The sequence below is a fragment of the Dendrobates tinctorius genome, unplaced genomic scaffold (genome assembly GCF_039654945.1).
Source record: "Dendrobates tinctorius isolate UK_male_01 unplaced genomic scaffold, ASM3965494v1 ptg000022l, whole genome shotgun sequence".
Classification (NCBI taxonomy): Eukaryota; Metazoa; Chordata; class Amphibia; order Anura; family Dendrobatidae; genus Dendrobates; species Dendrobates tinctorius.
The window spans coordinates 59,523,316-59,538,765 of NW_027361690.1; positions in this window are offsets into that span (position 1 = coordinate 59,523,316).

The window sequence follows — 15,450 nt, forward strand, 5'->3', positions numbered from 1 at the left end:
GGACTTCGACTCCTTCAAGAGGGGTACAGGCTTGAATATCCAACGAGAGCACAGTCTGACCTGGTGGTAAGATGAGAATGGTGGATGTCGGAACGATCACCTTGCCTAATGCTTTTCCTACACTTGACGTCTCGAGCTTGAGTCACTCGTATCATCTGTTGGAACACTTTTCTCTGGGGGGTGCGAGGGCTCCATCAATTCAGAAACACATCAGCTGACTCATTTACCAGTAGGCTCCCCAGTTCCTTCAGTATGTTCATTCCCAAAGTCACAGTGGGGCCTGTACCAGAGTACCAAGTGGTCGTCACGACTCCTTTTTGGCCCACATGCTTTCCACACACAGTGATTTGCACACAGACCACCCCTGCGACCGGGATGGGTAACTGTTGTGAGTTAATTTTCCCCTTCACCATTGAGGTCTGATGAACTCCCTCTTCTGGTGAAGGAAGGTAGTGAGGCTGATTACTAAACACCTGTGCAGGATGATGATGACTGGGTGACTGGAATTGCTGACTGGATATAAGGCAGCCGACGCCCTTTTGCCTTGTGGGTGATTTCTCTGAGGGATTCTAGGAGACCAGTCTGATTCCTGCTCCTCAAAAGCTAAGTTTTCTGCTCTGCTTTTTGCATTTGTGTTTTGGTTTTGTTTTGCCTTGTTTTTCTGGATTTCTGCCATTCCCGGCTGGGGTGAGTTGAATTCCTTTTTGCTCTGTCTTCAGAAAATACCTGAGTACTGATATAATCTTTTTGAAGCCTAGCGTCTTCAGGGCTTTTTTCCCTATCAGTCTGTTTGCTCTTGTTTTGATAGGGTTTTGGGTGGATTGCAGACAGCAGCTTTTCTATCCTGTCCTATTTAGTTAGCTTGGGCCCCATCATTTGCTCAGCCTATCTTTCTATCTGTGTGAGTGTTTTTTCATCTTGCTTCAGTGTCATTATATGTTGGGGGCTGCCTATTGCTTTGAGATCTGCTCTGGGGAAGTTTAGATTTCCCTTTCTGTCTTTAGGCTATTTAGTTCTCCGGCTGTGATCGAGGGGTCTAGGGCACCGTAGGAACCCCCCACGGCTACTGCTAGTTGTTGATAGGTTCAGGGGTCTGCAATCCGATAGCTGCCAACTTCTCTGGTTTTCTGGACTTAGCTAGTATTTCTGTTTTTGCCTTCTACGGTGACTCATTCATAACAGAATCACCCGCCTTACCGCAGAACCTAGGGTACTCAATAGCAGGAAAGAATTGTAAAAAAAAAAAAAAAAAGTGTGTATCTTTTTTCCTCTATAACTCTGAGGACGTAGGTGGAATTTTTTTTCCTCTCAATGGAGATAAAGCAATTGTCTGATCGTGTGGAGCAGCTCGCTGCGGAAGTGCGGGGAATTTCCGCCTACCTTGCTCATTCACATGCTGCTGAACCAAAGATCCCTACTCCTGATGTGTTTTTTGGGGATCGGTCTAAATTTTTGAATTTCAAAAATAATTGTAAATTATTTTTTGCCTTGAAGCCTAACTCGTCAGGGAGCTTCGCGCAGCAGGTTAAAATTGTCATCTCTTTGCTGCGTGGTGATCCCCAGGATTGGGCATTTTCTTTGGAACCAGATGATACTATTCTGACTAATTTGAACACATTTTTTCAAGCCTATGGGGTTGTTGTATGACGAACCTAATGCTATTGATCAGGCTGAAAAGGCCCTGTTGGCATTGTGCCAGGGTCGAGATTCTGCAGAATTGTACTGTCAAAAATTCCGAAAATGGGCGGTCCTTACTACCTGGAATGATAATGCCTTGGCAGCTCTCTTTCGGAAGGGTTTATCAGAAGCCGTAAAAGGTACTATGGTGGGATTTCCTGTTCCCTCTGGTCTTGACAATTCTATGTCATTAGCCATTCAGGTTGATCGGCGTTTACGTGAACGCAGGACTGATCGATTGGTGTTGCCACCTGTTGAACAAGTGTCTGAACCTATGCAAAGTTTTGTCCAGGGCGCAATGTCAGGAGTTCAGAAGGCGTAATAAGCTGTGTTTTTTTGTGGAGATGCCTCGCATATTATTTCTGTCTGTCCTAAACGAGAGAAACGTTTTGCACACACGTTTTCTGTGGGTGGAGTTCAACCTAAGTTTCTTCTGGCAATTACTCTGATCTGCTCCCTATTAGAGTTGAGCGAAACGGGTCGAAAAATTTCAAAAGTCGGGTTTCATGAAACGAAACCCGACCCTAGGATGAGGTCGGCCACGAGGTCGGCGACTTACGCGCCAAAGTCGCGTTTCAAAAGTTTGTTTTGCGCTCTTTTTCAGCCAATCAGGATCCACAGACACTGTGGGCAACGTGATGACATAGGCAGGGGTCACCACCATCTTTCAGAAGGGCATGCAAGTGATTGGCTTGCTTTGGTGGGCGTCACAGGGGTTATAAAAGGGCGTGCACGCCGACCGCCATCTTACTTCTGCCGATCTTAGCATAGGGAGAGGTTACTGCTGCTGATTCTGTAGGGAGAGCGTTAGGCAGGGAAGAAGAAAAAAAACTGCTTCTGCTGCTAGCGATTTTGCCTGTACAACACCCCAGTCACTGTGTGTGCAGTGCAAGGGGAGGCTATATTGTGGTGGATCAGCGGTGTTGGTTGTTAGACTGCCTTATAAGGCTTCCTGACAGCTGCATTGCTGTTTACCCACTGCTCTGCAAACTGCTTTTTTAAAATCAATCCCAATTTTTTTTTTTGTCCTGCTGAGGTACTGAGCGTGCATTTTTTCACACCATACAGCGGTGTACGCTCCTCACACAGTACTGTGTAACGGCTGTTATCACAGCCACAGTGAAGCTATCTGTGTGTCACTCTGTGAGAATAAGTTGAGGACATGTTCCGTTCTTACAGACCTGCACCTACTAGTTTTGTCTAGGTTTCAAACAGTTAAATATATTTGCTGTTTGATCACATTCAAAACTATAGAGAGACAGCGTGTGTCAGTCCGTATACTTAAAAAACACGGAGCTTGACAATTTTACGTACACCGGACAGCCGTGTACGTGCACGCTCCTCTCAGTACTGTGTAACGGCTGTTATCACGGCCACAGTGAAGCTATCTGTGTGTCACTGTGGAAGGATAAGTGGAGGACTTGTTCCGTTCTTACAGACCTACACTCTAGGGAGATTCCTATTCTGCCCAATTCTACATACACCTTGTAGTTTGTGATACACTAGCCAATTTCTGCCTGTGACATAGCGCTCTGATATTCAGTGGGCCTCACACAATCCAAAAGTGTCCAGTGTCCACTAGTGTGTGCAGAAATTCAAAATCTCCCTTATCCTGTAGTCACTTTTTTCACATCTGTGCCATCGAGCCTGTGACATAGCGCTCTGATATTCAGTGGGCCTCACACAATCCATAAGTGTCCAGTGTCCACAAGTGTGTGCAGAAATTCAAAATCTCCCCTGTCCTATAGACACCTTGTACCTTGTTTTACATTACTATATAGTTTGTTGGATTTTGTCTACAATTCTACAAAAAATGAGGAAGGCTGGTGGAAGAGGCCGTGGAATTGGGCGGGGGTTGGCAGCTGGTAATGATGGTGTTGGTGGTGGATCTGATGGTAGTGGCAAGAGCAAAATAGGACTGAATGCAGGAGGTGTTGAGCCTGCGTCATCGTCTGGCTCCATAAGGCTTCGAAAGCTTAGTTTTCTAGGAGTTGGCAAGCCGCTTTTAAAGCCAGAGCATCAGGAAAAAGTTTTGTCTTACATTGCTGACTCAGCCTCCAGCTCTATCGCCTCCTCTTCTTCAGTTGTAAAAAGTAAAAGCACTGAGTCGTCATTGGAGGCTCATGTTCATGAACCACACCTTTCCTTGTGTCCTTCACCCCAACCAAGATTGAAGGATGACGCAGGCCATACTACTGATTACTCCATGGAGCTGTTTTCACATACCATGCCTGGATTATCAAGTGAAATGGTGAATTACCCAGGTCAAGATGAATCTGACATGGAGTGCACTGATGCACAGCCGCTGATAGATGATTCTGCTGGTACATTCACTCAGAGCACTACATTGTCCTCGCAGTGTACAGAGCCAGATTCTGACCCTGATGAGACTCAGGTGCCCCTTCTCGCACACTATACCACCATACACGGTGACACAGAAGAAGGTGCACATGACATTGAAGAGGAGGTGATGGATGACCCAGTTGTTGACCCAGATTGGCATCCATTGGGGGAAGAGGGTGCTGCTTCCAATAGCTCAGATGAGGAGCATCCACAGCAGACATCGACATCGCAACAGCTGTTATCTGGCAGGCCCGGAGCACTCCAAAGACAGGTTCCAAAAATCAAAAGAGTTGCTGGACAGCTTGTCCAGAGGGTCAAAAGATCACAGCGTGCTAGGCCGCAAAATGTCTGCCAAAGTAGGAAGAGTGCAGTGTGGCACTTTTTTGAACAAAATCCTCATGATCAGGCCAAGGTTATCTGTAAGAAGTGCGCAAAGACCTTTAGCCAAGGGAAAAATCTGAAAAATTTGAATACCAGTTGCATGCTTAGACATTTAACCACCATGCACTTGCAAGCGTGGACACAACACCAAACCTCAAGTGCCACATGTGCAACTGATCACAAAGAAGGTAGTCAGCAACGCTACATTGTTTCCCCCACTGTAAGCCCACCGGTTAGCACAGCAGCAAATGTTGAGGTGTCGTTGCAAGGCCACAGCAGTCAGGGAATCCCACTGTTATATCAACGAAATACTGAATCTAGGCCATCAGAAAGAACACCAACTCCATCACCATCATCAACCCTCTCTCAGTCCGCCCTGTCTACCGCTACTTCCACCATATGCAGCTCTCAAGTCCAGCTCACCCTCCCAGACACTATGAGTAGGTCAAGAAAGTACTCAGTCTCTCATCCGCGTACACTGGGTTTGAACGCCCACATTGCCAAACTAATCTCGTTTGAGATGATGACCTATCGATTGGTGGAAAGCGCAGCTTTCCGCGAACTCATGGCCTATGCAGTACCACGCTATGACCTACCCAGTCGCCACTTCTTCTCTCACAAAGCCATCCCAGCCCTCCACCATCATGTAAAAAGCTGCATTGTCCATGCACTCAAGCAGTCAGTGAGTGGAAAGGTGCACCTCACAACTGATGCATGGTCCAATCGGCATGGCCAGGGCCGTAAGGTGTCCATCACTGCGCACTGGGTTAATGTGGTGGATGCAGGGTCCACAGGGGACAGCGGTGGTGGGACAGTGCTGCCTAGCCCACGGTATAGGAAACAGTTGGCTGTAGGCGTTCGACCCTCCTCCTCCTCCTCCTCCTCCTCCAGAAGCGAAAGCTCATCCACAGAGCGCAGTCGTACGAGCACTCCATCTGCAGCTGCCACTGTTGCACACGAGGTGCCCCCCTATCGAGCAGCTAGTGGAAAGCGTCAGCAGGCTGTGTTGCAGATGATGTGTTTGGGCGACAGACACACCGCCGAGGTGCTGGCCGAGTACTTGAAGCGACAAACTGAGTCATGGCTGTGCAGTGTACATCTTGAGGCAGGCAAGGTCGTTAGTGATAACGGCCGTAATTTTGTGGCAGCCATAGCCCTTTCAAAACTCAGCCACATACCTTGCTTGGCTCACACCTTGAACCTGGTGGTGCAGTGCTTCCTCAAAAATTATCCCGAGTTAACAGCCCTGCTCCAGAAGGTGCGAAGACTGTGCGCGCACATCCGCCGGTCGCCTGTACACTCCGTTCGTATGCAGAAGCTGCAGCGATTGCTCCACCTTCCCAACCACCGCCTCATTATCGACATTACAACAAGGTGGAACTCCACCCTGCACATGGTGGAGCGGCTGTGCGAGCAGAGGCAGGCCATAATGCATTTGTGGGAGGATACACGGCCAGGCACTTTGAGAGCAGACATGGAGTTGACAGGTGTGCAGTGGTCAAAGCTGAAAGACCTCTGTAAAGTCCTTCAGTGTTTTGAGGAATGCACACGGCTGGTAAGCGCAGACAACGCCATCCTAAGCATGAGCATCCCACTTATGCGTCTGCTCATGCAAACTTTGATGCACCTTAAGGAGCAGGCGTCTGCAGCCAATGTTGATGAGGAGGAAGAGGAGGAGGGAATCCTTGATGACATTCAGCCATTGTCTGCTCAGGGACCTCTCCTGGACGAGGTGGAGGAAGAAGAGGAGGAGGAGGATTATGATGGGGATGATTACTTAGGGGAGGAGGATGCATCTCGTGGGGCAAATGAAAATGTTGGCGTGGCAAGGTCTGGTACAGGGTTTGTGCGTGACTGTAGGGATGTGGATTTGCCAGAAAGTGCTCCTCCAACCAGCACTCGCAGTGCATCATTGACACCGGGAACATTGGCCGACATGTCAGATTATGCCTTGCAGATCCTAAAAAGGGACCCCCGCATTGCCAAAATGATGAATGATGACGACTACTGGTTGGCCAGCATCCTGGATCCACGCTATAAAGGCAAATTACAAAACATCATGCCACAGGAGAACCTTGACCTAATATTGGCTAATAAACAAGCAACTCTGGTAAATCGGTTGCTTGAGGCATTCCCAGCACACAGCAGCGGTGATGGTTCTCACACGAGCCGTACGGGCCGGGGGCAGCTTGGCAGAGGTGTTCATGGTGCACACAGCAGAAGTGGCATTGGAGACAGGGGTTTCATGACAATGTTGTGGACTGATTTTTCAAGTACCGCTCACACAACTGGTAATACTGCATCGATGGAAAGTGACAGGAGACAGCAGTTGTCAACTATGGTTACAAACTACTTTTCCTCCCATATCGATGTTCTCCCACACAGGTCATTCCCCTTTGACTATTGGGCCGCTAAACTGGACACATGGCCTGAATTGTCACAATATGCCTTACATGAGCTCGCTTGCCCAGCTGCAAGTGTGCTATCGGAAAGAGTCTTCAGTGCAGCTGGATCAATCCTGACAGAAAAAAGGACCCGTCTGTCAACCCAAAATGTGGATGATCTAACCTTCATTAAAATGAACCATGCATGGGTTTCCAAGGATTTTGTCCCACCTTCCCCTGATGACACATAGGGTGACAGAAAAATGGCTTGCTTTGGTCCACCTCTTCCTGGGACTTGACCTATTTCGCCTTTTGCATCAGCTGAATGTCCAACATCAACATATGCCACTTTCTAAAACTCCCTAACTGTGCTGCCTCCCCCCCATGGCCGGGGTCACCACCTAGCGCACGACACCGTGCGAGTGCCGTTGCCCTGGACAGGTGGGTAGGCCGACTCTTGGGTGCGGGCACTGGCACAGGGTCCCTCATAGTGCAATCAAGTGTCTCTGATGGTGGTGGTGCTCACCCGCCGTCAGACACACCGCCGGACTATGAGGGGCCCAGTGCCAGTACCGACGCCCACGAGTGGGCCCCCCTTGCTTGGGCAGGGCCCCAGCATTTGCAATCTTTACCTCTCCCTGCTCCTCCGCTGTGTAGTCTGGGCCATCAAATCCATACTGTGCCTGACACCGTCTGAGCCTGCCTCCTGATGTATAGACATATATTTTGAATGTGTACGCTATCCATACATGTTATCCGGGGATACGGTACCCTTTCTCACCTTTGTGCAATCACGTGCAATCCATACTGGACCTAACACCGTCTGAGCCTGCCTCCTGATGTATAGACATATATTTTGAATGTGTACGCTATCCATACATGTTATTCAGGGATAAGGTACCCTTTCTCACCTTTGTGCAATCACGTGCAAGCCATACTGGGCCTAACACCGTCTGAGCCTGCCTCCTGATGTATAGACATATATTTTGAATGTGTACGCTATCCATACATGTTATCCGGGGATACGGTACCCTTTCTCACCTTTGTGCAATCACGTGCAAGCCATACTGGGCCTAACACCGTCTGAGCCTGCCTCCTGATGTATTGACATATATTTTGAATGTGTACGCTATCCATACATGTTATCCGGGGATACGGTACCCTTTCTCACCTTTGTGCAATCACGTGTAATCCATACTGGCCGTGAGAACGGCTGGCGAGCTGTTAAGCAAGCTACAGCACCTGTGGTTTGCACACGTAAGTTTTTCATTTTTTCAGGAATGACGGTTAGGCCTAATTCCGGAACTGCGGTTGACCTGCACTTACTGGGAAATCATCGTTCGCGGGTAATAATTGTAATCAGTGATCCCCATCACTAACGTTGTTCAGCGGGTTATCTGCACCTGTAAGCGACAAACGCTGGCCTTTTCAGTGTAGCGCACATGCAGCCACGGACATGTAAGGGCATGACACACCAGTTATTAGCTAATCTCATGTGCCAGAGCCTCACGTGTCCTCTAGTAAGCCGGACTCGGACCGCGGGGCATGACGGAGTCTCGTTCGTTAACAGAATTAAGCTTGCAATGTGTGCATCTTTTCTGTACCTGGCATGGTTGAGGTTTCCCAGGTGGAGTCGAATTTAACCGTAGGCTCCACTACTGGTGGTGCCCTTCTGGACATTCCTTTAAGGTTCAGCTTTGCAACCATGCTAAAACAAACACTTTGCCTTCATGAACGCTGTTTGGAGGGTCATGACTCGTGGGAATAACGCCGCCCAATCAGTTAGGCTAAGTGCACACGTACCAGAACTCTCGCGGAAATTACCGCGAGAATTCCAGAATTCCAGTCCGCGGGAAAATCGCATTTTAAATTCCTGCGATTTTCCCGCGGAAAAACTAGCATTTTGCAAACGTATTTAGCTTGCAAAATGCTAGCGTTTTCCAAGCGATCTGGAGCATCGCTTGGAGAACTGATTGACAGGTTGGTCACACTCGTCAAACATAGTGTTTGACGAGTGTGACCAACTTTTTACTACTGAGGCCGCCAATGCAGCATCAGTAGTAAAAGATAGAATGTAAAAAAAAAAATAAAAAATAGTGTTATTCTCACCCTCCGACGTCCCGCGCATCCGTTCCCAGTAATCCTTTGCGAAAATGCCCGCAATGACGTCAGTTCTCGCGGGATCGAGACGTCTCTCGGTAATTCGCGATGACGTTGCGCGAATGACCGCGAGACTTCGCGATCCCGCGAGAAGGGACGTCATCGCGAGCATTTTCGCAAAGGACTACTGGGAACGAGAGCGTGAAGAGAAGCGGGAAGGCTGCGTGGGACGCCGGAGGGTGAGAATAACAATATTTTTTATTTTTAAATTCTATTTTTTACAGGGATATGGTACCCAAAGCCCGGAGGACAGTCTCCTCTCCTCCGGACCATGGGTACCATCCGCAATTGTTCTGCTTACTTTCCGCATGTTGTGCACAGCACATGCGGGAAATAAGCGGAACAATGCATTCCTATGGGTGCGGGATCGCCGCGATTCCGCAAATTAATGAGCATACTGCGGTTTTTACCGCGAAGCGATTCCGCCGCGGTAAAAACCGCAGCATTAGCACAGCATTGCGGAATCCCATAGGAATGCATGGGGTGATTATTTTTCGCGTTTTCGCGGCAAAATCGCGCGGTTAAAACCGCCGCGGAAATGCGAAAAAAACGCAACGTGTGAACTCAGCCTTAACCTGCTAGAGAGATCCTTCGTTGCTCCCAAGCATGACATCACACTCCCTAGGAGGAAGGTAATGCCACTGTGGCGACCGTACTCCTGGGGGCGACACAAGTGCACTGATGCCCAGCCACTGCTCGATGAATCTGCTGGTACATTGACCCAGACCACTACATTCCCCTCGCATGCTACACGGCCTGAATCTGACCCTGATGAAACTCAGGTTACCCTTCCCATATACAGTTCCATCTTACACGGTGACAAAGAGGAAGCTGCAGATGAAAGTGCAGGTTCGGCCCACCCGCCATCAGACACACCACCGTACTATCAGGGGCCCTGTGCCAGTGCCGTCGCCAACGAGTGGGCCCCCCCTGCTTGCTTAGGATCACAGCACTTGCAAGGTTCAAATACTGTGCAGTGAGATGGAAGATGGGGACGATGAGGAGTCCAGACTAGTACAGGGATTCCCTAGCGAGGAGACTTATTTGATTGTTTTCAATGTTGGGACAGCAATTTTTGGGGAGCACTATACTCTGGAGAATGATAGATGGGGCCCACCATACACTGGAACATTCCAAAGGTGGACATCAGACACTGGAGCAGCATTTACAGGGCCCATTATACACTAGAGCATTAGAAATGGGGCCCATTATGTTTGGAGCATTATTTAGGCCCATAAGACAGTGGAGCTTCATCCATGGGGACCAACATATACTGTAGCATTATGTGGAGCTCATCATATACTGTTTCAAACATTATATGGGACCAATGATTCTGTATGGAGAAATAGATGGGCCTCGTCATGAGATGTAAAAAGTGAAGTATTTTTCATTGTACTATACCGCTATTTCTCTGCCGTATCGGAGCATGATGAGTTGTGGTATGTGTTAAAGGGGCGCTCTTTCGCCCAGGGCACATGAAAGCCTGGAGCCAGCCCTACCCCCCCACAACTTTAGCCAAATAACCCCCATTTTTCAGTGCGTAACTTGTATTATGAAGTTAATTAAGGTTGACAAGCTTAAGTAAGAAGAATTGATGCTTTTGGCATTCAAATGGGCACTGTAGATGTGTTTCCTGTCCTCCTCTCACTGCCGACTTTTATTCCCCATTGACTTATATTGGGTTTCGTGTTTCGGGACGACCCCGACTTTTCCCTATAATCGGCCGATCTTGCTCGACCCGACTTTTGGAAAAGTCGGGTTTCACGAAACGAAACTCGACCCTAAAAAAACAAAAGTCGCTCAACTCTACTCCCTATCCACATTTTCCGCCAAGGCTTTTGTGCATTCGGGAGCAGCCCTGAACCTAATGGACTTGGATTTTGCTAAACATTGTGGATTTCCGATGACGCCTCTGCGGACGCCTATCCCTTTGAGGGGGATTGAGCTACTCCTTTGGCGAAAAATAAGCCTCAGTTTTGGACCCAGGTGGTAATGCGGGTCGCCCCAGACCATTAAGAAAATTGCAGATTTTTGGTGTTGCATAATTTGCATGATACCATTGTTCTTGGGTTTCCCTGGTTGCAAATTCATAATCCAGTATTGGATTGGAAATCTGTGTCTATGGTGAGTTGGGGTTGTCGGTGTGCCTTTAGTGAGGCTCCAGTTTTTTCCACTTCTCCTCAGTCGCATGATGTTCCTGACTATTTGGCGGACTTTTATGATGTATTTAGTGAGAATGAGTCTGCGTCTTTGCCTCCTCATAGGAGTTATGACTGTGCAATTGAACTGAGCCCGGGGTGTAAATTTCCCAAGGGTTGGCTCTTCAATTTATCTGTACCCGAGCACGAGGCTATGCGATCCTATATTAAGAAGGCATTGGAGAAGGGTCATATTAGACCATCCTCTTCACCCTTAGGCTACTTTCACACATCAGGTTTTCGGCGTCAGGCGCGATCCGGCGTCGTGCCGGAGCGCTGGATCCGGCAAATATTTCGTAAAACCGGATGTGACGGATCCGTTTTTCTGCCGGATCCGTCTTGTTCTTCACAGACAAAACCGGATCCGTCTCATCCGGTTCATCTGGTTTTTGTTCCGTTTTTTGATGGATTACGCCGGATCCGGTTTTTAAAATCGCCCCTTGTGGCCTTCCGAACGGGATTGGCTGCTGAAAAACTATATATAGCATGTTCCTACAGCCCTTCTTTGACAGGTTGGAGAGGAGAAAGTGCAGGTTGGAGAGAAGAGCAAGTTACTGGCGAAGATGGATGTTGTGATTGGAAATATTTTGAAGAATTTGGCGGATTTTGCAGCGGAGGCGAATCATTTGAGGGTGATTGTTCTGGAGAAGGAGAGAGCGAGACAGCAGCGCATCAGGCATTGTAGACGACGTTTGTGGATCTACCCCATCACAGCCAAGAGAATGACGCGTGGGGTCTATTCTACACTCTGCATGGACCTTAGACGAAACCCGGAGAAATTTTTTGGATATGTTAGGATGAAAATGGAGAATTTTGATTACTTGGTGGAGCGCATTGCACACCTCATAAGAAAAGCGGACACCTATTGCCGCTTCTCCGTTTCACCCGCAGAGCGTCTGATGGTGACTTTAAGGTAAGCCACATTTATTGGATGTGCTCGCATCAGAGCACACTTTCACTGAAGTCTTGTTGGTGGTAGTTTGTATCTCCAAGTGTTATAGGTGAGTTTTGGTATGTAATGCTGTGATTTTAAACTAATTGATTGTTTTTTAATTCCCCACAGATTTCTTGCAACTGGAGAATCCCTTTCGTCACTGCATTTCCAGTACAGACTCGGGATTTCCACCATATCTGGAATAGTGAAGTACACATGCTGTGCACTGTGGGACTCCTTAGCTGAAGAGTTTTTACCAGAGCCCACAACAGAGAGGTGGATTGAAATTTCAGAAAAGTTTCAACAGATATGTCAGTTTCCCAACTGCTTGGGCGCTGTGGACGGGAAATATATCCGCATTGTAAAGCCAGCCGGATCGGGATCGGAATATTTCAATTACAAGAAATATTTTTCCATTGTCCTCATGGCCATCGCTGACGCGGAATACAAATTTATTGCTGTTGATATTGGGGCCTATGGCCGCTCCAATGACTATCAAGTTTTCAAACTGTCTGCCATGGGGCGTAAACTGTATGGAAACACCTTCCAGTTCCCACCCCCTAGACCGCTGCCGCAAACATCTGGTCCACCTATGCCATTTGTCTGTGTAGGGGATGAAGCCTTCCAGCTGTCAGAACACCTTTTGAAACCGTACTCTAGCAGAGGATTGTCAAGAACAAAACGCATTTTTAATTACCGCCTCACAAGAGCAAGAAGAATGGTTGAATGTACCTTTGGTATTCTGACAGCCAAATGGCGGGTCCTATTGACTGCGATCAACCTCAAGACAGAAACTGTGGACGAGGTGATCAAAGCTTGCGTGGTACTCCACAATTTTGTTATCTGCAAGGAACCCATTTCCATTGAGGACACCTCTGAAGAAACCACCTTGCAAGATTACCATGACATTACCACTAGAAGTTCTGTGACTGTTTCAGTAATGAGGGACAATTTTGCACCATACTTTGTCACCTCAAGGCAGAGTACACTGGCAGGATGACAGAGTGTGAAAGATTTGTGCCCTTAACCAAACTTGTGTACCAACAGTATATACCTTTGCCAACCAAAGTTGGCTCTCTTGTCATGGTCTTACTATTTTTACCTTTAGGCCACAGGTGTGTACCTGGTTGTGTTTTATGCAAAGTATTTCACCTTTTAACAAAAGTTGTGTACATTGTTAGGAAATCACCAACAATAAACACAACTTTTTAGGTGAAATACTTTGCTTCAAACACAACCAGGAACACAACTGTGGCAAAAAGGTAAAATTTACCCACAGTTATATACCAGGTTTTGAATACCTTTTGACCTTTGAAATTATTTAACCTTTTTTTGTAAACATATTTCGCCGCAGAAAGAAATGACAGACAACCATTGTAAAAGTAATTTAACTTTTATTTAAATTTTTTTTTTTGTAAAATGTTTTTAAAGTTAAAAAAACTTTTTGAATAAATGTTTGAAAACAAACAAATGGCCATTTTTATTAAAAAAAAAATTACAACTCGGTGTAGTGTGGGGTGGAAATACTGCTGGAGGGGCTGCGGGACACTTCGACACTGGGAGTGAGGAGAGAGGACTGGGATCGTGGTGGGGAAGGAACAGTTAGAGGTGAAGGTGTGGAAAAAGCTACAGAATGGGTGGACATGTGGGAGGCAGAAGAGGTGGTGGGCAGTGGAGTGGAGGGTTGGGCAGGGACTGTAGGAGCAGATGATGTTGATGGCAAGTTGTATGGGGAAGGAGTTTGGTACGGGGCAGGTTGCTGGAAGTGGGGAGATGTCTGGTACTGGGGAGGTTGTGGTACTGGGGAGTTTGCTGGTACTGTGGAGTTTGCAGGTACTGGGGAGGTTGCAGGTACTGGGGAGGTTGCGGGTACTGGGGAGGTTGCTGGTGCTGGGGAGGTGGATGGTATGTAATAGGAGGGGGAGGATGGAAAGTGGCTGGAGGTTGTGCAGGTGGAGGAACTACTGTGGTGGGAGGAGGAGGTTGGGAGGTAACGTGCTGGAGAGCACTGTGGCATGAATGCATTACATGCATCTGCTGGGTAGGAGAGAGCGTTTCCATGCGCTCCACAACAGACCTGAAAAAGGTGTGGTTTGGCGAAGTTCTTGCTTCTGAATGCATGGTTTGCAGAAGTGTCTTCACCTCCAGAATGCTGGAGTTGATCTGCTGAAAGCCTGCGGAGATTTGCTCTGACAAGACTTTTAGACAGTTCTGGAAAGATGCATTCAGATGCAAGAACTCTGGCGCATAAGTCTTTTCCTGACCCCTCTGCCGCTGCCGCCCAGTACCCGCAGGTCTACTAGAGGTGGCAGGGGCAGAAGGGTGGGGTAAAGGGAAAGCGATCTCCTCACCAGCAGCTTCATGTAATGTAGGCAGCCACGATGCTCCTGTGCTAGTGGATGGGACAGATGGGTCGAATGTGTGGGAAGGCTGGGAAGGTGCAGATGTACCGGGGCGGTCGAAGTGTCCCTCGGTGCCGGTCTCCTCAGGGATCGCCTCAGAAGGGTCCAATCGTGCAGGCTCCCGAGTGCTGCTCACCGTGCTGTGGAATAAAGAGAAAAAAAAACAATTAAAATAGTGACATGGTATGGCCCTGGTTGAAAAAAAAAAGTCACATCTAAACATTTTTTTGTCACATGTGGCGAGTAATATTTACCTTCTGGTGACCATTGTATCCCGGAGGAACGACAGGGCTCGTGCGTACTTGTACTTGCTCCTGCGTCCTCCAGATCCACTCGGGGCCCGCATCTCTTTATTGAACTCCTTCTTGAAACGATCCCTCACAGACCGCCACCGCTTCACAATTCTCTCCCCTGAAACGAGAAAGGACAAAGTGGTTAGTATACAACGTCAGTGTTTCCCAAACTCCAGTCCTCATGGTCCCCAGGGGTCATGTTTTCAGGATTTCCAAAGTAAATAGAAATCCTGAACACATGATCCGTGGGGACCACGAGGACTGGAGTTCGGGAAACACTGGTTTAAATCAAGCAACCGGTACTGTATATACTTACGCTCTTTAATCTGGGCCCGAGCTTCGAGGTCCTCCCAGCGGTCCACAAGGAGCGAACAGATTTCCTCCCAGAGTCGTCGGGTAACGATAAGGTCAGCGTGGCGGCGGTCAGCCATATTCCATAGCGGCTCCCTTTCTCTGACGAGATCGATGAGGTGGTCCACATCAATACCTCCATCCTCAACGTCAGAGTCGGGAGCACGCTGTGAAGGCTGTTAAAGAAAAAGACAAAAATAACATAATTAGCCTCCACAAAAGAAATGAAATAAAAAGTGCAAAAAAACAAAGCAAAAATATTTATACTTACACGCTGGTGACCGCCACGTTGCTGTCGCCGATGACCCTGGGAGGCACTGCCAGGAC